Source organism: Eptatretus burgeri, chromosome 10 (genome assembly GCF_056783735.1).
Source record: "Eptatretus burgeri isolate ZD-2024b chromosome 10, Ebu_testis_v1, whole genome shotgun sequence".
Classification (NCBI taxonomy): domain Eukaryota; kingdom Metazoa; phylum Chordata; class Myxini; order Myxiniformes; family Myxinidae; genus Eptatretus; species Eptatretus burgeri.
In genome coordinates, this window is record NC_140970.1 from 15,528,458 (window position 1) to 15,550,857 (window position 22,400).

At 43.1% G+C, this 22,400-nt stretch overlaps 1 pseudogene; it reads left to right on the forward strand.

Annotated features, from left to right (window-relative positions):
* Positions 1-13,651: 13,651 nt before the first annotated feature.
* Positions 13,652-15,504, forward strand: LOC147017983 (uncharacterized; annotated as a pseudogene).
* Positions 15,505-22,400: the final 6,896 nt, after the last annotated feature.

A 22,400-nucleotide genomic window follows, 5' to 3' on the forward strand; every position in this document is an offset into this window, starting at 1 on the left:
TGTTCAGGCGAGTATTAATAATAATAATCCCATTCCTTTCACACCATAGAGGCACATAGAGCTGCTGAGGCAGTTTCATTGGTAAAGAGTACAGTGCTGCTGGGTCACTACTCCAAACACAAGTTACTCCAAATGGTTATTACCCCAGTGCATTGGTACTCATTTCAGCGACCTCAGAAGGATGATAGGCTGTCAACCTACCCGGTGTTAATTCAACGATTGACAGAGGCTCAGACTCAGGACCCTTATGTCTCAAGCCAACCACCTTAACCGCTAAGCCAACACCAGGCATAACAGGGTCTTAAAGGGAAGGTACAATTGTTGAATTAAAGTGGAATCATATATTTTATTTCTGTACAATGGAAAATCCATACCCCCTGGAATCCAAATTCATCAAGTCCCCTCTCAGAACAGTTATCCTCTGGAAATGGATTCATCTGTGGGAGTGTGGATTGAGTTTATACAATTCTACTCTTGAAAAAGAAAGATGGCAAAAAAATAAATAAACAATTTGATAAATCAGTGATTGGAGAATATTTCAGCAGGATTGATTGAGCATAATCACATCAGATTATTTTAAAAGACAAACTTACATCCGTGAAAAAGACGAAAATTAATACCAAAATAACTAATTAATAGCAGATAAGTAGCAAAATATCAAGAGTAATGGATTAGCTACAAAGTATTTGAGAAAAGTTTATAAACCATGCACCTGAGAATAATTGTACAGCCGACAGGACGTAGCATGTAGATTGAGCAATTTGTGCACATTCTCGATAAAGGAAGGGCGGTGAGTGGGTCAACTGGATCTCAACCACTTTCTCCTATTTTCGAAAAGGAAATTTTCATTATTCACGTATTCAACAAAGGGACCTTTATTGTAAAATCCTGCATTATTCTCTGTTGTGGGATGTGTTGAAGCGATAGTCAGAGCGAGAGCACATATTACGCCATCTCTGGAGCAAATAAGCAAACTGCTCCTGAATTAAGGATTGGATAAATGAAAGGACACTTTGTGACATGTTGTGGAATCCATGTTATGACAGGTTAGATGCTCTCTTTCAGAGCGGAAGTGACACAGTGCTGATTCTTAAACTCATCATGTATAGTTTAGTGCCTAAGCTATGATATATATATATATATATATATATATATATATATATATATATATATATATATACATATATATATATATATATACGTATATACATATATATATGTATATATATATGTATATATATATATACATATATATATATATATATATATATATATATATATATATATATATATATATATATACATACACACGAGCAGACTAGCAGGGGTACCCAACGTTGCCGGGCAACGTCAGGTCCCTCTTCCCACCCCACCTCTTGAGGGACGAATTCATCGATATCGCTGAAATAATGATGCTATAGATATTTATCCTCATCGCCATGTCATGAATCTGGGGTGTGTTCAGTTACCAAGTTTCTTGCAGAGTGCTTGCCAAGTGGCTTAAGCACTCAAGCAAGCACTCCATCAGAAACCGTTGATAAGGAACGGCTGGCTTGACAACCACTAGCTAACTGCTTGGTAACAACACACCACTGGACATCTCAACAGCATACAGTGCATGAGTGTTTTCGTTGTAATGAAAACGTATCTTGTTCAGACCCACACATCCACCCACAGACGCAAACTCAGCTTTATATATTAGATTCATTCATATATATATATATATATATATATATATATATATATATATATATATATATATATATATATATATATATATATATATGTATATTCCTTTTCGTATGCTCGTTAAGATGATGATGCTTAAACCAGAACAAGAGAAATCTCACTTACATGAACAATGCAATGACATGGTGTAGATGAATTCCAGCTGATGATTGCTCCTTCGTCATCTCTCCAGTGGATAGTGAAGAAAGAAAGATTTAATGGCGCTGAGCCTCGACGGCTTCAGAATCGCATCGAAAATGGTAAACAGAAAAGGAACAATCGTTCGTTGCAGTCGTGGTTGTTTAACCAAACAAACGAAATTCACTTTGCTGCAAAGTACATACATATATATATATATATAATAGAAGATGCATTGTTCAGTCTTCAAATGTACATGAGGTACCTTCTGACCCACGTGCCTTCAAAAAAATACATATGTATATTTTAGATTCATATGCATATATCAAAAACGATTTTTGGGCATATTATTTTCGATTTTCTTAACGTATTTCCATAAAAGTGTATTCAGGGTTTTGAAGGACTTAAAATGGTACAAAGGATCTTATAATGTCTAAAAATGGTTTCAGGGTCTAAAGGATGTAAATGTTGAACGGGTCGAAAGTGCCTTAATGGTCTTAATTGTCCTAAAGGGGTCTAAAGTGTTTAAAGGGTCCAAAATAGTCTAAGGGGTTGATGTGGGTCTTAGGGGTTTAAATGGTGTAAACAGTCAAAAGCGATCAAAGGGTAAAGAGCAAAATGAGTCAAAAGTGTCAAAATCGTCTTTAAAGGTCTCAAGGTCTGAAAAGTGTTTAAACAGTCAAATAACGTCTATAGGCTTCAAAGGGGTTTAAATGGGTACGAAGGAATCAAAGTGGTGTAAAGGTTGTTCAATTGGTCTATATAGTTATAAAGGAGTCTCGAGGGTGTATTTGTTTATGTGGTTAAGAATCGAAGAAGTCTTAAGAGTTTAAGGGCTCCAAATGGTCCTTAAATGGTCTTTAAACTTCAAATTATATTCCAATAGCATGTCACAGAATTAAATGACATCGCCACGGTCCAAGTCACATTCAAATAGTACATAATTAATAGACATACTCTCATCGGTCCATCAAGGCTTCATTGCAACCGCCTCTCCCACCACCACCATCCCCATGTTGAGGTTGGATGGAATGTGCATATATAAGCTCGATTTACAAGGTTTTCAAAGAGTCCAAAGGGTGCAAAGATCAAAGGGGTCTTCAGGGTCTTCAGGAATGCAAGTTGTTTGAAGGATCTAAAAAGTACGTTCCAGTGGAATAGTATGGAATTAATTGATGTACTCATGGTCCGAGTCATGTTCAATCATTATGTAAGTAATCGACAAACTCACATGGATCAACCGATATTTCAACTGGACAGAGGCATTACCCCCTCCTCCACCCCCTACACCATCCTGAAGAATAAAGAGCTCCGTGGGTTGTCATCACATAAGCGATGAGGTCCTTGGGTTTGAGTCCTGGGTTGAGTCCGAATTTTTTCACACTAGCCCCACGCAAGAATTTATTCCTGTTTATTTAAAAAAAAACATGTATACATGTGTATATATGAACGCAATGGCAAACCATCCACGAAAAAAACAATCTGAGCTACGTGGAGAGACAAATATGGTGGCAATTTCTGGACGGCAGGAGGGCATGGCCTGTAAAATGGACAACGCTTCTGACACCTACACAAACTCAGCTTTATATATTAGATATACACATATATTATTTAAGTGTATACACACACACACACACATACACACACACACACACACACACACACACACACACACACACACACACACACACACACACAGTACTGTATTTGCAAAAACGTCACTCCCTCACCCCTTCACACCATTTGGACCCTGGACAAAACCCCATACAGAGACATCTGACCTCATCCCACGATGTAAAAGCTCCGGTCTGTAGCACCTCCTGCTGGTCAAATTCTATTATACATTAAATAAGGCAATTCTCTGTCCGTATGTATGTACATACATCTGAAATCATTGCAAAAAAAACAAGACTGCCCAAATCTCTATCAAATTTTGCATACATGTTGGTAATACACAGGGTCAGGTCATAGGCACAAGGAAAAATAAACCCTCTCCTCCCTCCCCCCCAACCCGATGAGGAGGGGTGGCAGGGAATATGATACGATTTTCGCCTGATCTACACCAAATTTTTCATTCATGTTGGTAGTACCCACACTGCTGATTTGTACACCCATTTGACTGAGCTCGTAGCTCAAATTGTGCTTGGTATGCCTCCCACGGAACCTTGCCATCAAATTCCTGTGGCTTCCGCTTGATTTCTTCAAGTCGGGGGTATGTTGGCCTTGAAGAGTGCTTATTATGGGAGAGGAACCTGGGGCCATTGGGTCTGAACTCGGCTGACTGGAAGAAAACTGTCTCAACGGGTTGATCTCTGCAGTCTGAGCAACAGTCTCGGTGGTTCCCCTTTGGTCTGGATGCAAGTATTAGACAACTGCAGGCTCTGTCTCCGCATCAGACTTCTTTGTTGCCTGTGTGCCTTGCAGCTCGCTGCCTTTGCAGTCCCTCCAGTCCCAATGTAGTCTGTTTCCTGGTTTCTTCCAGCTTAATTTCTGTGTGCTTCTGCAATCGGCACATGTCACCAACAGTCGCATACATCTTCGGCTGCAAGCCATAGAGCTTGCCTGCACAACGCTCCTCTATGGTGACACATTATTCTTCCCGGCAAGTACATCTCATCCCCTGCTCCTCCTGGACCAGCAGGATTGCCTTTGACTGCTGCTGGAAACGGTCACCTAAATCCTCCCAAAAATGCTGCAGCTGCTCTGACTGCTTTTGTACATGCTCCTCGACTCTCTGCTCTGCTTACAGTGACTGATGTAGTAATTGCTGTTCTATAACTTGCATAAAGTTCATTAAATCGGCAAGATTTACTTGCTTTTCCTGTTTTTTATTTTATTTTACCCTCACCTCTGCCATCTGCTATTCTTTCCCTTTCTCCTTTCTGGCCGCCATATTGCTAAAATCTTTGTCAGAATAGCGTCCCACTCCTGACTCAAGTTATTACGAAACGCATGTGGTCCAGAAGAATCCATAAATTGATTAAACATGAACGATTTATTAAAATTTCTGCAAACACTTTAAGCGACACTCGCTTACACAGTGCAACCAGCATCAGAGTTATTGCCAGAAAGGTCAATTAAAACCCCGGCAAGCCATAACGCTTCCCTCCTCTTCTCCGTTTCCTTCCTTCCGACTCAATTATTCGTGCGACATTTCAATATAAACCCAGAAGGAATTAGAGATGCAAGCATTTATGATTTGCATTAAATTGTCAAATTATATCGAGATGAAAAATAAAAGAATGAGGGAAGGAGAACAAATATTTGTTAGAACTGTCTGAAGCACTCAACCATGAAAAGTTTGTATGTTAGTTTGGGGAAGCCAGAATGACATATTCACATATACAACTCCTCTCAGGTGACACATTTCGATTTTCTTTTTTCGATACTAATAATAAACAACACAGTAACTTCATTCAGTTATGTTATTGCCACTTGGCAATCTAAATTGAAGTTTGAATCATCAAGTATGAAGCCTGAGTCCAGGGTCTGAAAGTACACAAACGTGTACAATTTTACATTACATAACCAACAAAAAAAGAGCAATCAGAGATTGCAGACCCTTGCCAGGACTTGTTTTGTGTGGTGTTTGTGTAGTTTTGTGTTGTGTATTTGTGTAGTGATTGTATAATGGTGTGTTATGTAATTAATAAGAGACATAACTAGAACTGCCACTTTATAACTGCTGGCAGTGATGACCGGGTACCAAGACATCCCGATTTGATCGGACACCCGACCCTGACCCATGACATTATTCATTATTAATCATTATTCAATTGAATTTAGAATGGGATTAAAATAAATTAAATTAAAATCAAATGGAAGACCAAATAGGTACAGTCCTGCATTGGAGTAATCAGAAGGAACCCAAACAAGCGAAAAGCAAAGATGACGTTATCAGGATTAACCTGGGTAGGATTCACATTTCAGCTGTTACTCCTCTCCCCTCAAACCCATCCAGGAGCAGCCAAGTGAGCTTTATTCAAAAGTGAAAAAGAACCCAGATCAAAAAATTAAATAATTGTCTGCCAGACCATGCATTCGATCAGGTTGAAATTCAAAAACTACGAGATCAAAATTGTGAAGTTTCACATTGATCGATTTAGCAGTTCAAGAGGAGGAGGAGGAGATGGGACCATACTCTGTGCAGAGCGTTGGTGCTGCCGAAGCAGTCTCCTTGGCTATTGGGCACAATCCTGGATGGGTTGCCACTCTGACACAGGGTTCAAAAGAAATATATTTTTTTTAAGATTTTCCTTCACTCCAACATGGCTGCCAAACCATGAGACCTATCAATTATTTGTGAATACCCTGGTATCCCCAAGGCTTGATGAACAAGTCTGTGAAGTTTCACCTCGATCTGTCCAGCTGTTTTGGAGAAGAAGATTTTGGAGAAGAAGTTTTAGGATAAATCCAATATGTCTGCCAAACCATGTGACCAATGACATCATATGTGTGAAAGTTTTATTGCTCATAGATAAGTGGTCATTCTTGTAAAGCTTCATCTTAATCTGTTCAGCCTTTTCAGAGAAGAAAATTTTTGAAGGTTTTTGTAAAAATATATAATAATAATAACAATAAAATTGGCTGCCAGACCACTTGACCGATGAGGTCATCAATTTTTTCTGGGAACCAATTTATCCCAAGATGACCCTCAAAAATTTTCACAGTAATCGGATATAGCGTTTTACATGTGCAATTATGACATCATAACAAAGGCACCGATGAGATAAAATAAGTAAAAAAGACATAAAATGTCATCACCCCCATTGTTTTATTAATTTTGCTGCATGGAGTTAAAGGGCTAGCCCATATTTATGTACAACTAAAATGGCTGCCAGTTTTCCAGTCGGCCATCTTTGATCAGATCCCAAAATTAAGTGAGGAGCATGTGTACGCTATCATGTCGTGTGCTTTTGCCAAGTTTGAACATAATCGACCATGCATGTCTGATAAATAGTTGGGGACATATTTAGGTAACAAAATGGCCACCAGTCGGCCATCTTTGATCTGATCTCCAAAAGAAATAACAAGCACATGTAAGCCGTCATTCATTATCTGTCTACCAAGTTTGAATAAGATCAGTAAATGCATGTCCGAGAAATGGTTGAGGATGTGTTCGACACTGGGGGGTTTTTTGACAACTAAAATGGGTACCAGTCGGCCATCTTGTATCTGATGTTGGAAAAAAAACCTGATGTACATCTTATACCATCAGGTGTTCTCTTTGTGCCAAGTATGAATAAAATCGGTCCACACATGTCCGAGATATGGTTGCAGATGCGCACATGCATGCACACATGGACATGGAAATCAAGCCCAAACCTAAAAGTCTCCCTTTCGGACTCAGTTCAATGGGGGATAAAAATACGACCGCAAGTGCAGAAACACAAACCCCCCACAGAGCTCCTTCAACCCTGATTATTTTAATGCCATGAGCAAACTTTGATACATCACAAGTAATGAAGGTTGAGGTGAAGGTTGTGCATTTGTTTCAGAGAAAAGAGCAATTACCTCTTTTTGGGAGGGTCAATCCTCCCTCACCCCCTCCGTAGACCACCTTTCATGAGCACAGATTTTGATGCGGTCGATAAACTTTGATACATCATGAGTGATGAAGGTTGGGGTCAAGTTTCATCGAAATGGTGTGTAGTTTTGGAGAAGAGAGCAAATACTTATTTTGCCCTCCCCTGCCCATAGACCCCAATAATGAGCACAGATTTTAATGTGGTCGATAAACCTTGGTACATCATGAGTGATGAAGGTTGGGGTCAAGTTTCATCGAAATTGTGTGTGTGTATTTTTGGAGAAGAGAGCAAATATTTATTTTGCCCTCCCCCGCCCGTGGACCGTTTAAAAGAGCACAGATTTTTATGCGGTCGATACACCTTGGTACATCTTGGGTGATGAAGGTGGTGGTCAAGTTTCATTGAAATTGTGTGTGTAGTTTTGGCGAAGAGAGCAAAGACTTATTTTTTGGGGGAGAGAGTCAACCCCCCCACCCCATAGACCAAGCTGTTAGCTGACCAAAATTTTTTCCTTTTTCCAACATGGCTGCCACATCACCTGACCTATGACATCATTATTATCATTAAAACATACTTCATGAGTTGTCGAGCCTATGGTGAAAATTTCATATCAATCTGACAAGTGGTTGCAGAGAAAAACACACACATTCTGTGCAGACAAACAAACGAATGGACAGATGGACAAACGGACGCAAATGCAATACCCTCTCCTCTAGCTAGGGTAAGAAATACAAGCTTTGTATATTTGATGCTGTGCATCCGAAAAGAGCCTTATGTATTTTATGAAGTGGATTGTGCTTGCATCTCAAGAATTAGTGATGAGAATGAGCTCTTCATTATTACATACAAGCAAATACAACCCGTCGCTTCGCTGAAGGGGATATTATGGGAAGAAGGAGAGAGATGAGGGAGAAGAGAGAGGAGAGAGAGAGGAGGCAGGGAGCGGAGAGAGAGAAGACAGGGAGGAGAGAGAGAGGAGGTGCAGGGAGGGGAGAGAGAGGAGGTGCAGGGAGGGGAGAGAGAGGAGGCAGGGAAGAGAGAAGAGAGACGAGGATGGAGGGAAGCATGGGTGGAGGGGAAGAAGGAGGGGGGAGAGGAGAGGATGGAGGGGAGGGAGTGGAGAGGAGGAAGGGGGAGAGGAGAAGATGGAGGGAGAGGAGAGAACATAAGGAGAGGAGAGGACAAAGGGAGAGGAGAGGACAGAGGAAGAGGAGAGGAGAGGATGGAGGGAGAAGGGAGGGAACCCCAGAAGAGGGGAATAGAGAGGAAAGGGGGGGGTGAGGAGAGTGACACCTCACGAAACCTTGCTGTACACTGTGGGAGGGAGCGGAGCGAAGAGGGGTAGAGAGAGTCAAAGCAGAGACTGGGGGTGGGGGGGGGGGAGAAAAACAAAGAGAGAAAGGTGAGGGTGGAGGGTGGGTTAGCAAACAGAATATGTGATGCTCAATGACCAAACACGAAAATTAAAAAAACAAAAATGTCAGAACAGCTGTACACATGACGACACAACAAAGTTTGCAAAGTAATCCACTGGCATATCTGCAAAAACTTTGATATTCCACTGCAGGAAAATTTGTGGGAACATGAACGAAAAGCAATCACTGAAAACATTGAAGTACCACACGCGTATGACCTCATGATTACATCGGCCATGAACATCAAAAACAAACCATTGCAAACAAATATCATATTTTGGTACAAAAAAAGAGAAGAAGACATTGCTAATTGAGATGTTAATACCAGTGATTTTGGACTAATGATGCAGACATCAAGAAAATGGCCAAATACCAAGACCTCAAGCAGAAAGTGAAAAAATCCTGGAAACTGAAAAATGCCAAAGTTGTCCCAGTGATGACAAAGTACCTCATGGGAATGATGACGAAGAACCTCACAGAGATAATAAAAGCCATCCCTTGGAATATGACTACAAACAAACTACAGTTGGAGGTCATTCTGGGCTCAGTAATAATCCTGAAGAGAGCCCTCAGCATAAAACTTTGAGAACAGAAAACTTCACAGCTTGGTCTGTGAATTGTGACCCCTCACCAAAATGAAGGTGGCTACTTTGAGCCCACCCCGCCTCCATTCCACATTCTGAAACCCCAAATGCAGACACACACACACATACACACACACACACACACACACACAAACACACACGAACACACACATGCTACGGTGGATACTTCGAGACCTGGGAGGGATCCGTTCCACCTTCTGAAACCAAGGTATGGAGATAACAACCAACAACCAACCAACACACACACACTTCTTACACACATACAACAAGTTCCGTTATGGTAATACAGTTTTTATATGTACACACGCATAAAATACATAAAAAACGACAAATGGTGCATGTGTCACATGCTAGATCGGTTGTGGTCCACGCAAACATTATAACCTTTTTAAAAAACATGTTTTTCACCAGATTTGCTTTGATTCCCTGTAGAGCACCTCACGAAACCTCTGAAGAAATTGACACAGATCTGGCAGTTGCTATGGATAGGAAGTCCCTCGGGGGACAGGGCACGAGGTCTCGCAGTGAATGCATTAAATCATTTCGCTCAATGAAGCTGGTAAATTTTGGCACGTTCCTAAGTGTTTTGTTCACTCAATATAATTCTCCAAACAGCAGAAAAAAACCAAGCTCAAATGAGCTAAGATCCTCGTCTTCTTAATGATGACGTCATAAAAACGAATATGACGTCATTGTGATGTATCATATTTGCGATAAATTATCTGTGCTAATGCCCAGCTTGATTCACGCAAACAGAATTCAAAAAGTTTGCCTAATTTCGGAAATAATGGTAAAGGCGATTTCCATTAGCTGTGATATTTTGACGTCATAACTTTTTTTCGATCCTCGTGGAGGATCTCTAAGTCTTACTCACATTGTTGTTCTTGTGGATTTTTTTGTTTCACAGCCGACAGTTTTCATCGAAACTTCCTGAAACTTGGCATATATATGTAAAAATACCCTGCGCACAGTTACAATCTCCGATTTTGAAAATTCCTCCAAGAAAAAAAAGTTATGACGTCAAAATATATCCGCTAATGGAAATCGCCGAAAAAATAATCTCCGAAACTAGGCAAGCTTTTTGAATTCTGTTTGCGGGTATCTAACAGGACATTAGCAGAGATGAATTACCGCAAATATGATACATCACGATGACGTCATATCAATTTTTATAACGTCATTCCTATTTTTTGACATTTTTTGTTTCACAACCAAGAATTTTCATCGGATCTTCGTAAAACTTGCCATGTATATGCAGAAAGCCCACGCGCAGGCAGTAACCATCTCCAATTTTGGAAATTCTTCCTAGAAAAAAAGTTGACGTCATAATATCGCCGCTAATGGAAATCGCCTACACCATTATCTCCAAAACAAGGCAAGCTGTTTGAATTTTGTTTGCGGGAATCAAGCCAGGCATTAGGACAGATAATTTATCGCAAACCTGATACATCACAATGACGTCATATTCGTTTTTATGACGTCATCATTAAGAGGATGAGGATCTTAGCTCATTCGAGCTTGTTCTTGGAGGAATTTTCAAAATAGGAGATGGTTACTGTCTGCGCAAGTTATTTTTACATATATATGCCAAGTTTCAGGAAGTTTCGATGAAAACTGTAGGCTGTGAAACAAAAAGGTCCACAAGAAGAAGATGAAGAACAACAACGTGAGTAAGACTTAGAGATTCTCCACGAGGATCTAATAAGTTGAATGCTTTGGAAATTTCACATTTTATTGTGTATGCATGAAGGGAGCCTTGCTTGCTTAAAGTTAATAGGTATATAGGCTTAGTCTCTCTCTCTATCAAGAGCAGCCTGTGGCTACTGGTTGCATCATTGGTTGGGATGCGGCTATGCTGCTGATGCAGTGTCCCCCTTATCAGTACACTAGTGCTCATTTTGCCGACCTCTGAAGGATGACAGGCTGAGTCAACCTCCTGGTTTATTTTAATTCAGTGGCCAACGGTGCTTGAACTCAGGACCCTAGGATCCCAAGCCACCACCCTAACCACGAAGCCAACACCAGGCTTTATAGGCTTAGTTATAAGACTCTTTATTTCTTTGAATTATCAGATTTCACAAAAGATTTTGACACCCATTTCATCCGGATGACATCCGATCCTCAAAACAGAAATAATATTTCGATGATATCCTTTAATTAGTCCGTGAGAGTAGATCATGGAAAATTTCATCATATAATGCATGAAATCGCTCCAAGCTCCAAATTTGAAAAGCATAGGACTTACAAAAGTGCTGTATACAGCGATTCATTGCTATGATAAACAGGCATTCAATAAGATGAGTGAGGAAAGTGAAAACAAAAATTTTATCTGCAAGAAATTGTTGCGGCCCATTCCAAGTCAGGGCATGGTTGAGCAGAACAAAAAACATGGCGGCTTCAGACCCCCCACGAGGTTACCCCGGAAACACCTTATGACCCACATTGTGAGGTGGCCGAGGATTGCCTGATGAAGGATATATTATAGAAGGCCATTAATTACCTTCAAGAGGGGTGTTTTATTTAGCCCAAACACCCAATTTTCACTCTTGCACTTCCTTCGAGTTTTCTTAGTATGCATGCAAAGTTTCAGGCTGCTGGGTGTTATAGTTTTGGAGTTATGGAGCAGACACACACACTTTGCCTTTGATGAGTATAGATAAGATTGGGGTGGTTGGGATTGCACATTTTTAAAGAAGAAGGTGCTTCCAACCAAGAGTAAATACCGAGATCGACTCTGCGAATTTTAGCAAAAAAGCGAGAGCAGGCCTGGTCTCAGGCAAAGTTTCTCTGGGTTCACAGCCGACTTCATCACGCACAATCGACCCAAAGCTTGGATTTTAACTGGATTTTAACTCCTGCAACCCAATCTCCACAAACGCAATGCAGCACGGACCTTAGCAGCTTGGGCATGGACGCTGTCAACTTCCAAAGCCAAGGCAATTAAAGAAATCAGATTAGGTAGAGGAGTCCTGCTCAAAAATGGCGACAACAAGGGGATACTCCAAACCTCGGAAGAACCAAAAAGGGCAGAACTGATGGAGCCAGACACAATTGGGCACTGTGTGCTGCCATACTACCCGGGTCTTTCTGAAAAGATTGGCAGGATAGTACGTGGTGCATGGATTGGCATATAGTGTAGTAGACAGTAGAAAAATAGTGCAAATTACGATACAAGCATCAAATTTGGCATTTCTGTTCTGCAGGGCTTTCTGATCAAATCTGCCCGATTGGCCATTTGAAAATCTAAGATGGCGGCCATTTTTCAAGATGGCCGCCAAGTTAGCCTCCCGAAGTTGACTTTTTGCTTAGAAGTATTTGTAGTTGTCCGGCTTGCATGATCGAAGTGTGGATTCCTATGTTTTCAAGCCTGATGGAGTGGATTTTCCTGTTTGTAAAGCCCCCTGATACACACTTTTTGTGATTTTTCACATTTGTTTATGATTCTCATATGTTTGCATGACTTAACATGTATGTAGTAGTAGCTACTTATGCAATGGGTGTAGGGGTGTAGCGTTAGAGGTAGTACCTTTGTTTCAGCAGTCAGCCACATCCCTTGGATGGACGACTGGCACTGGTCCTCATCACTGGCCCAACTCTCATCTATGGCTCCAATAAGTTGCTAGTGCACGTCATCGGCCACACCCTGGTAAACCGCGTTGGCTCGTGGGCTAAACTAGATGAGGGTAGCACACAGAAGGTCTCTGCGTGTGATAGAGTACATCTAGCTCCAAATTTTGATGTGCACGAAGTTGATGAAACACATGTGCTGATTGAATCCAGGCCACTTACCATTCCTTTAATCAACATTTCCAGTTCATCGCCAAGTAAGAATTTCTTGAAGGAGTGATTGTCGGGCACTACCAAGGCACATTAGTGACATCACTGCTGTGAAACTCAGCATGGGGTTCAGTGTCAGGTAAGTAGGAATTGTATGTTGGCATCATACTGAAACAACATATTAGTGTCCCAAATGTTGGCTAATCAACCCCGGATCAGTTAGGCAGCCGCACCCGAATCGACAGGACGTGCCAGCATGGGAGAGCCGAGCCAAGGATAACGGGACTTTAGTTATCTGGATGGTGTACAGATCGCACGGGACTTATGACACTGGATGAACAATCGGACTAGGTGTTGGGAAGATGCATAAACCTAGTTGTATCCCATACAGGAAAGTGTCCATTATACATGTACAGGGTGGTAAAAGGATAAACCCTCGACCCTGAACGTCATCCTGGCCATGGACGCGAATTATACTGGTAAATCATGGAACACTGTCTGGACCAAGTGTTGCCTATGTCAGGAGGTTAAGAAAGAAGATCTAAAGTCCCCCCAGGCCAATCCTGCCAAAAGAGGAGATGATGGGTATATGAACTTGGGAAGGAATATTCCTCTGTTTCACTCACTCATTGCACTACCAATCAAGCTAGACCCTGCAAGACTTGACGAAGGTGGTGGGATAGAGGAAACCTTGAGACAAAACAAGGCACGATATCATGAGAGTTGCAGGCTTCTATTTAACAACACCAAGTTACACAGAGCTGAAAAAAGATCAATCCCTGCAGGTGCTAGTGATGAGGGCAGTAGAAGTAAGATCCAACGAAAGGTCCAAGAAGCTAAAACACAATAATGTTTTCTTTGCGAAACCCAAGGGGGTGAGCTTAGAGATGCAATTACAATGAAATTGAATAAGAGAATAAACAAATGTGCAAAAACACTCAGTGATAGAAAACTCCTTGCCAAACTGAGTGTAGGAGATGCTGTAGCACAAGAACTGAAATATCACCCTGCCTGCTTGGTGGCACTGTATAACCGAGAACGAGACTACCTGAAGGCGCAGGAGCAAGAGAAAGCACAGGAGTACTGGAAGGAAGCATATCCAATTGCTTTTTCCGAACTGGTCACCTACATTAGTGAGATGAAAACTGCCAGTGATAGTACAGATCCACCCATTTTCAGGCTTGCTGATATGATCATGCTTTACAAGCAGAGGCTGGAGCAGCTTGGTGTTGAATCGCCTGATGTTCATCCTACTCGACTTAAGGACCAGCTGCTTTTTCACATCCCCAAGCTGCAAGCTCATCGCCAAGGACGAGATGTTCTGCTGGCTTTTGAGAATGATGTAGGCTCAATCCTCACACAAGCATCCAAGTACGGTGAAGCGATCCATCGAGCGAAAGCTGCTGGGATAATAAAACGAGACATGCTCCATCATAAGTCGCATTTCAGCAGCACGTTTCACGACACAGACCTAGAACAGGCTGTACCACCATCACTTCTGCAATTTGTATGCATGGTCGAACATGGTGCAGACATCATTCCCAACTCCAGCATGGAGCATCGAAATCTGACCTTTCTATATCACAGCTCCTGCAGTACAACTGCTTTGCCAAGTACAAGGAAGGAACGGATGTCCACAGGCATTCCAAGGACCGTGAGACACCTTTTGCGGTCTACGTTGGCCTGTATGCGTTTGCTAAGACGAGGTAGAGACAACTCATTGACATGCTCCATGAAAATGGGCTCAGCATGTCATACGGCAGAGTCCTCGAAGTCTCAGCCCAGTTAGAAGAAGCATTTGTTGCACGGTATGTGGAAGATGGAGTCATCTGTCCCCCAGTCTTGAGAACGCAGTTGTTCACTACTGCAGCAGTGGACAGCATAGATCATAATCCGACTGCGACCACAGCTCAAGCATCCTTCCATGGCACAACTGTGTCCATTTTCCAACATCCAAGCACTGAAAATGCTGGCGATGAGCATGAGCTGCTCAAACTGGAGTCAGAAATGAAGAAAGTTCCAGAGCTTGCAGAAGCATTCACCAATGTTCGACCAGCATACATTGACACAGAAAGGAGAGACGTGGCAGATGTGCTGGACAACACTACCCCCTATTGCAGCCAGCTGTCAGGAACTGACCAAGTGTTCCTGTAAGAAAGGTTGCAACCGGAGATGCAAGTGCTTTCAGTCAGGGCTCCCCTGCACAGCACTCTGCAGCTGCATATGTGGACAGTAGCAGCTGGAGGAACATTCACATGGTATGCATAACTTTGAACATTTACTGGCCAGGGCATGGTTGCAGAAAGGCCTTAGCTTCATATTACAATCATTAAACTGGTGCAAAATCAGAAAAAGTGTGTGTCAGGGGGCTTTAAAAACAGGAAAATCCACTCCAGCAGGCTTGAAAACATAAGAATCCACACCGAGATCATGCAAATCGGACAACTACAAATACTTCTAAGCAAAAAGTCAACTTTGGTAGGCTAACTTGGCGGCCATCTTGAAAAATGGCCGCCATCTTGGATTTTCAAATGGCCAATGAGGCAGATTTGATTGGATTCCCCTGGAGAACAAATGTGCCAAATTTGATGCTTGTATCATCATTTGCACGATTCCTCTCAAAAATTGCTGTTATCTGCCCCACTATTAGCCTACAAGCCTCGATGCACAATTCGTAATGTAATCTCAAAATTAAAGGACCCAATACCAAATGCTGATAAATCTGGAGTAGTTTATCATTCATCATGCAAAGGCTGTGGCCAATTCCACATTGGTGAAACAGGAAGAAATTTGAAAGAACGGCTCGATGAACATGATAGAGCAATTAGGCTTGGGAAGGTGAACCAGTCAGCCATAGCACATCATTGCCTGCAATCTGGCCATAAATTTGACTTTGACTTACACACTACATTTAACAAACAACACAGGTTGATTTTGGAAGCGTGGAACATGAAGAGAGGGGAGGGTGGTCTAACTGGGGAGATGGTGGACATGACCACACAATACACACCTCTGATGCAAATGGCGACAACTGGATGGTGCAAACAGCTGGATAAGGTGAGCCACAAACAACACTCAAGCCCAAGCACCACATCCACATGTGCACAACACCCAACGAGAACCCAAAACACTCGTTCAACCAACACCTCATCATGCCCAACCCAGAAACGAAACCATATCTCCATTAGGGATAATTGGACCCTTTTTCTTTGAAGGATCTGTTACTGCAGAAATTTACCTTGATATGCTGCAAACCTTGTTTTGGCCCAGGGTACAAGATCAGGACTGTTATTCTCAGCATGATGGAGCTCCACCTCATTATGGACGTTATGTTCGTCAGTGACTTGATGAAATCTTTCCCAGAAAGTGGATCGGCCACCGCGGTCCGATCGAGTGGCCGGCACGCTCCCCAGACCTTACACTTCCAGATTTCTTTCTTTGGGGGCTCATGAACGACCTTGTTTATCGTGAAAAGCCTCGTACGATTCAGAATTGAAGGCTCCAATCACTGCAAAGTTTGAGGAAATTGATATCAAACTCTGCAGATGTGTTCCGCTCTGTGCCTGCTCGGCTGCAATTGTGCATCAATCACGAGGGAGGGCACTTTGAAAATTGCAAGCAAACAGCTTGGCACAGTTCCGTAATATTTTATTTTTTGAATAAATGGTTAGATAAACATGTCAATCATTTATTTCTACCTTCTTGTACACTGCAATACAAATGGAAAACAAACAATCAACTGACAGAAATCGGGCACTACCTCTGACTCACTATATATATATATATATATATATATATATATATATATATATATATATATATATATATATATATATATATATATATATATATTTTGTTGTTGATTTCAGCAACTCCGGTGTGCGGACGACCGCCTTTAGCTCAATTGCGGCCGCGCACACCCACCGAACATGGCAATCCAGTCGTAGCTTCCGGATCAACGCCGAAACCCAGCTTTAGGTGTTTTTAACACACCATAAACCAGCCAACTCTTCTGTCCACGCGCCACAGGGTCGATCGCCGAATTGTCGATGTACCTAATTATTCACGCAGACAGAAATGCCGGGAGTTTATACCTCGACGGAGCCTGCACAAAAAGGAGCCACTCAAGCAGCTCGTTCCGTTTGCGATTGCCGAGTGGTTTTTTATCACCAAGCCCCATCGGACCAGATGTACGTTTTATCGGCTTATAAACAGCCAGCTAACGTTCCGAACGCATCATGGCAGTCAATGGCAGAAAGTGACACAACGAGCAGGTTAACATTCAAAAATGGGGACATTTATTTCAAATGCACATATGCAATGAATGGGGGGAATAGGGACAAGACACGAGCAAAAACCTACAGCTGATGTCTATTTATTATGTACATGCACTTAATCAGTTCTACTTAGGGACAAGGCACCACAGACTTTCATGCAAAACCCAAGAAAGAAAGAACCGGGCTCGTGAGCCTTTATAATTTGCTCGGAGCCGGGATGACCGAAGGGGCTCCGAGAGACCGAGCGGGCTACCTGGCCACCCTCTTGGTGATTCGCTGGGTCCTGGTTCGGCGACCCTCGGCGTCTTTGCCCGGACCCCTGAGCTCCGACTGGCGCCCTTGGTCGTTCGGCTTCCACTGCGGCCTGGTCTCGCCGACGACGCGCTGGAGGAATGAACGGGCCTCGACTCCAGCTTCCTGGTTGCGCCGGCGAACCATCCAGTGAACCAACTGCCCAAACTCCGAACTCTCCAGCTCCAACTCAACTGAACTCCCCGGACTCCAACACTCCAACAACGGCCCAGCTCAACTCAAGCCCAACTCCAACTCAACTGGACTCCCCGGACTCCAACACTCCAACCCAACTGGACTCCCCGGACTCCAACACTCCAACAACTGTTTCTCAACTCAACTGGCTTCTTGGCGTTCCAGCACGGCTCTTTATCGGGTTCGGGGGGGGGGGGTGCTCACTCTTTCTCCTTCGACCCTTCACCCCCGGCTGGCTCTGCCCCTCTCGCCGTTTTGATCCGATCTTGCCGTCAAACGCGGCCGTGTTAGAGATCATCGTCAGAACGCGGCCGTGTTAGAGATCATCGTCAGAACGCGGCCGTGTTAGAGATCACCGGAAAACGCGGCCGTGATTGAAATCACCGGCTTCACCTGGACGTGGGTTGTCATTGTTGTTGTTGTTGTTATTGTTGTTGTTGTTATTGTCGTTGTTGTTGTTGTTAAAATAAAAGATAGAGACAGAATAACGGCTAACTGAAGATGTACAGCCCGGCACACGAATAATCCCCGTTATACATTGGTGGGGAAATCTAACCTGGAACACACACTTATCGACATAACTGATCTTCTGGGAACCTGAATGGTGATCTGTGAATTTCCACAACCGTAACACTACCCCCTCCCCTTTTTACAGACTCGTCCCGAGTCATCAAATTTTTGTGTGCCTTCATGTGTAAGTTCTCCCCTAGTACGATTTACCTTTGGATCCCTGAGTGCGACATTTGGTGTATCCGTGTCCCAAATGTAAATAATCTATGGGCTGTGTAACTAACTAAACAAACTCAGTAATACAGATGACTTAACTACAATTGCCGGCACTACGACAAACATGCAGGGGGAGCAAAACTTATTTACAATTTTATGTTATACATTTTACAGTAAACACCGGGCGTAGTGGCGTGCGCCTGTAATCCGGCTACTCGGAGGCTTGGGTTGGAGGATCGCTTGAGGACGGGGGCTCTGCACTGGGCAGGGTGTAGAGCAGCCCGGAATCATGGCGAAACCCAAATCCTGATCCCTGTGTCATAAGAGGCGACCAGGGTTGCGTCAGGAAGGGCATCCGGCGTAAAACCTGTGCCAAATCAGTATGCGGATCATAACGGATGATCCGCTGTGGCGACCCCTAACGGGAGCAGCCGAAAGATGAACAACAACAACAACATTTTACAGTAAACCATGGCCCAGGACTGATGGACTCTGTGGGAAAAAGAGCGAAAGTCACAACCAAAGTCATTGCAAAGTCATTGGTGCAGGAAATGGATGGATGATGGTCTGGATGCAAACACAAAATGCAAAATGCATGGCTGCACAACGCAGTCCCATTGATGTGGCTGCCTGTAGGGCAGTCCTTGCAAACACACTGTAGGTGATCCTGGCACACATGGTGATGGTGAAATGGGGCAAACACAAACAGGATAGCAGGCATGGGGTCAAGGCAGAAGCAGGCAGGCAAGGCATGGCAAGGCCGGAACAGGCCGCTGTAGCACAAGCAGGCCATCATACGAAGCTGGCCGGCCTCTTGTCTCGTTCTGGAGGTTCGTGGAGGGAGTGTGGTGGTGCCGGCCGGTCTGAAGGCGGGCTCGGACCTAACCTACTGTCTCCCTCCCAACCTATCGTCTTTGCCTGTCTCTGTCCATACCCACTCCCTGAGTTTGCAAAACTAAATTTAACCCCATCTTATTTTTTATCTTTCATTTTATAATTTGTCTCCCTAACCGCCTTTATTGTCTCTGTCCGGCTAACCTACCATGTCACCTCGCCTACTCCCAACCCCTACGTTCCCTTCCTGGAAGGGAATGAGGGAGAGCGAGCATCCTGTCTTGAGGCCCATTGAAGCCTCAGAATGGCCTCCTCAGATTTCAGCGATCTAACCCAAGGTGGGTCCAGCGGCCCACAGAGAGCGAAGGGATGGATCGTGCGAAGGGGTACATTTCCCTATCTACCCTAGCATTCATTAACCTTAAACTACCCAGGGCTTTCAACAAATGCCTCTCACTTAATCTATTGGTTCTACCAACCAAGATTCCCGTCGCCTGTGTTGGTGTCTTGCCTTGACAAATTTGGGCCTTGCCCTCCAATTTTCACTCGTGCCCTTGCACGGTCTCTTGGCTGGGCCACGTGGCTCACTTGGCAGGAACTACCCTCTGCCGATTCTCCAACCATGGCACCCCCGGGCCCTACGACTGTCTCCGAGCCTACCAGCTCCCTAAAATCTGGGGAGTGCCCTCCTCGGCTACTCCCCTTTGACGCTCACGTGGCAGGCTGGTGCCACGGGCCCCTTTCCCTGGGTGCCCATGCCACGACACTGTCCACGTGGCTATTGGTGATATGGGCCCCGCTTCATGCGGGCCCACCCGTGCCAACTACGCTATCCCGGCCCCTCTTGGGCCCTTGGCCTACCGTGGCCGACTAGCCCGGTGCCCGGGGTGCCCACTAAGCGATACTCACCGTTCGCAGCCATGCTCCCAGCCCGTCAACAGGACTCCTGCACCCCTCAAAACGGGTTTCGAGCCTACATTCGCATAAACAGCAAAACGACCTCCATCCATGCCTCATTCGTTGTCGACTGACCCACACGTGCGCCATTCACGCCAAGAATAGACCTCTCCTTCCTTTTATAGGTGGCCTGTCTCAGCGGCACAGACTCCCCCCAAATCCACCCCGCCCACTTGCGCACCAGTCCCGTAACAACCCGCACGTCCCACAGTTAATCCTCGCTTCCCAGGTCATATCTGTGGTGCTGGGAGAGCAAAAAGCAGCCATTTGTCAGAATTACCGAGCACAAACGTGAAGTGCTCATAAAACTGTCAACAACAATTATTAACTCACTGTTCAGCCCGAGATGAAAAAAAGCCAGTTTGCGTCCACAGAGCTGTGGAATGGGGTGTCCAAACATCGAGGGAAAAAGGCGGGCGCTGGCATCAGTGAAAGAAACGGGTGTCAACGTGCATGAATGTGTTTGTTGTCAAGAGAGAAAGCTTTCCATAAGAGAGGGGATCTATTCTTTACCCTTCTCAATGCATCACATTTAGAATCCCACCAGGCATGGGAAATGGTCTATCCTGGACATGCATTTAGGGAAATAACTATCTGAGGACCTGGATGTTGGTATGCATTCATCGAATCGGATTCTGAAACCCGTAACAATATATACAGTGCATACATATATATATATATATATATATATATATATATATATATATATATATATATATATATATATATATATATATATATATATGAAAAATATAAAAATATATAAAATATATATATAGATAAAAAATATATCTGTATATTTATGTACCCATACATGTATGTATATATCCATAACATATATGAATGTATATATCTATGATTTGAATCTTGCAACAAAACAATTTCTTTTGATTCTTAAATGTGGTCTGTAAAAGTCACAAGCAGTTATAAAGGAATATCATACATGGCTCCATAAGTATGGTTTGGCCTGAATTGTCACATCTGGCAGACATTTGCACACATTTTCTCAAGACATTTGTTCATAAAGCTTTAAAGTTGTTCACTCTATGAATGTGTTAAGCAGTTTCAAAGACAAATGCCAAAGTTACATAGTGGAGTGCAATCGTCTTTGTTTTATGTCCAAAACGGTCAATCCCATATGGTTGCGATTTTTAAAAGGTTTCGCCACTTCAATATTTGGAATGTCCATCCGTCCGTCAGGTCCATCAAAAAAATTTTTAACTGGTGCAGACGCTGAATTGACACTATGGGGAGTTTCAGCTGCTGAGCATCACAAGAATGAAATTCCAACCTGCACCGCTTCCTTCGGACACAGGTGCAATTTCTCTTTTCTTTTTGCACGTGAACCAAAGCAAAGCTGATTATAAATCTTTGTTAAATCGTATAATGTTTTGGTGGCAAGTTTCAGGCTTGAGTACCTTATATGATTTTCTTAGCCGCGTCTCGCGGATATACAGGATCTCCGTAAATACTAAACACCTGTACACATCCTCGCATTGAGGGTGCCTTTTGAGAGCATCTATCATGAACTTTTAAATATATTCGGACATTTGCATTTAAGTTTCGAAAAGTTCACGTTACTATTTAAAGATTATTCTATTTAATGCATTGTAATTTCGTAAATACACTATTTTCTCGTCATGAACGACGATCGTCCAGGACGGATCTCGCTATTGGCTCCGTCAAGGCACGTGACGAAATATCGGAAGTTGTTGTTGTTGCTGTTGTTGGTTTTTTCTTTTTCTTCTTCTTCTTCTTCTTCTTGTTCTTGTTCTTGTTCTTCTTCTTCTGGTGAAGACAAAACCTTTAGGACGCGGCTCTTGGACACATTTGTCCTTGTTTTCAACAAGGAAGCACAAGTTCAGCAATCCGAAATTCGGGACACTCCTTCAGCTTGATAATGAAATAGAGGTGAAATTTTTATAATGA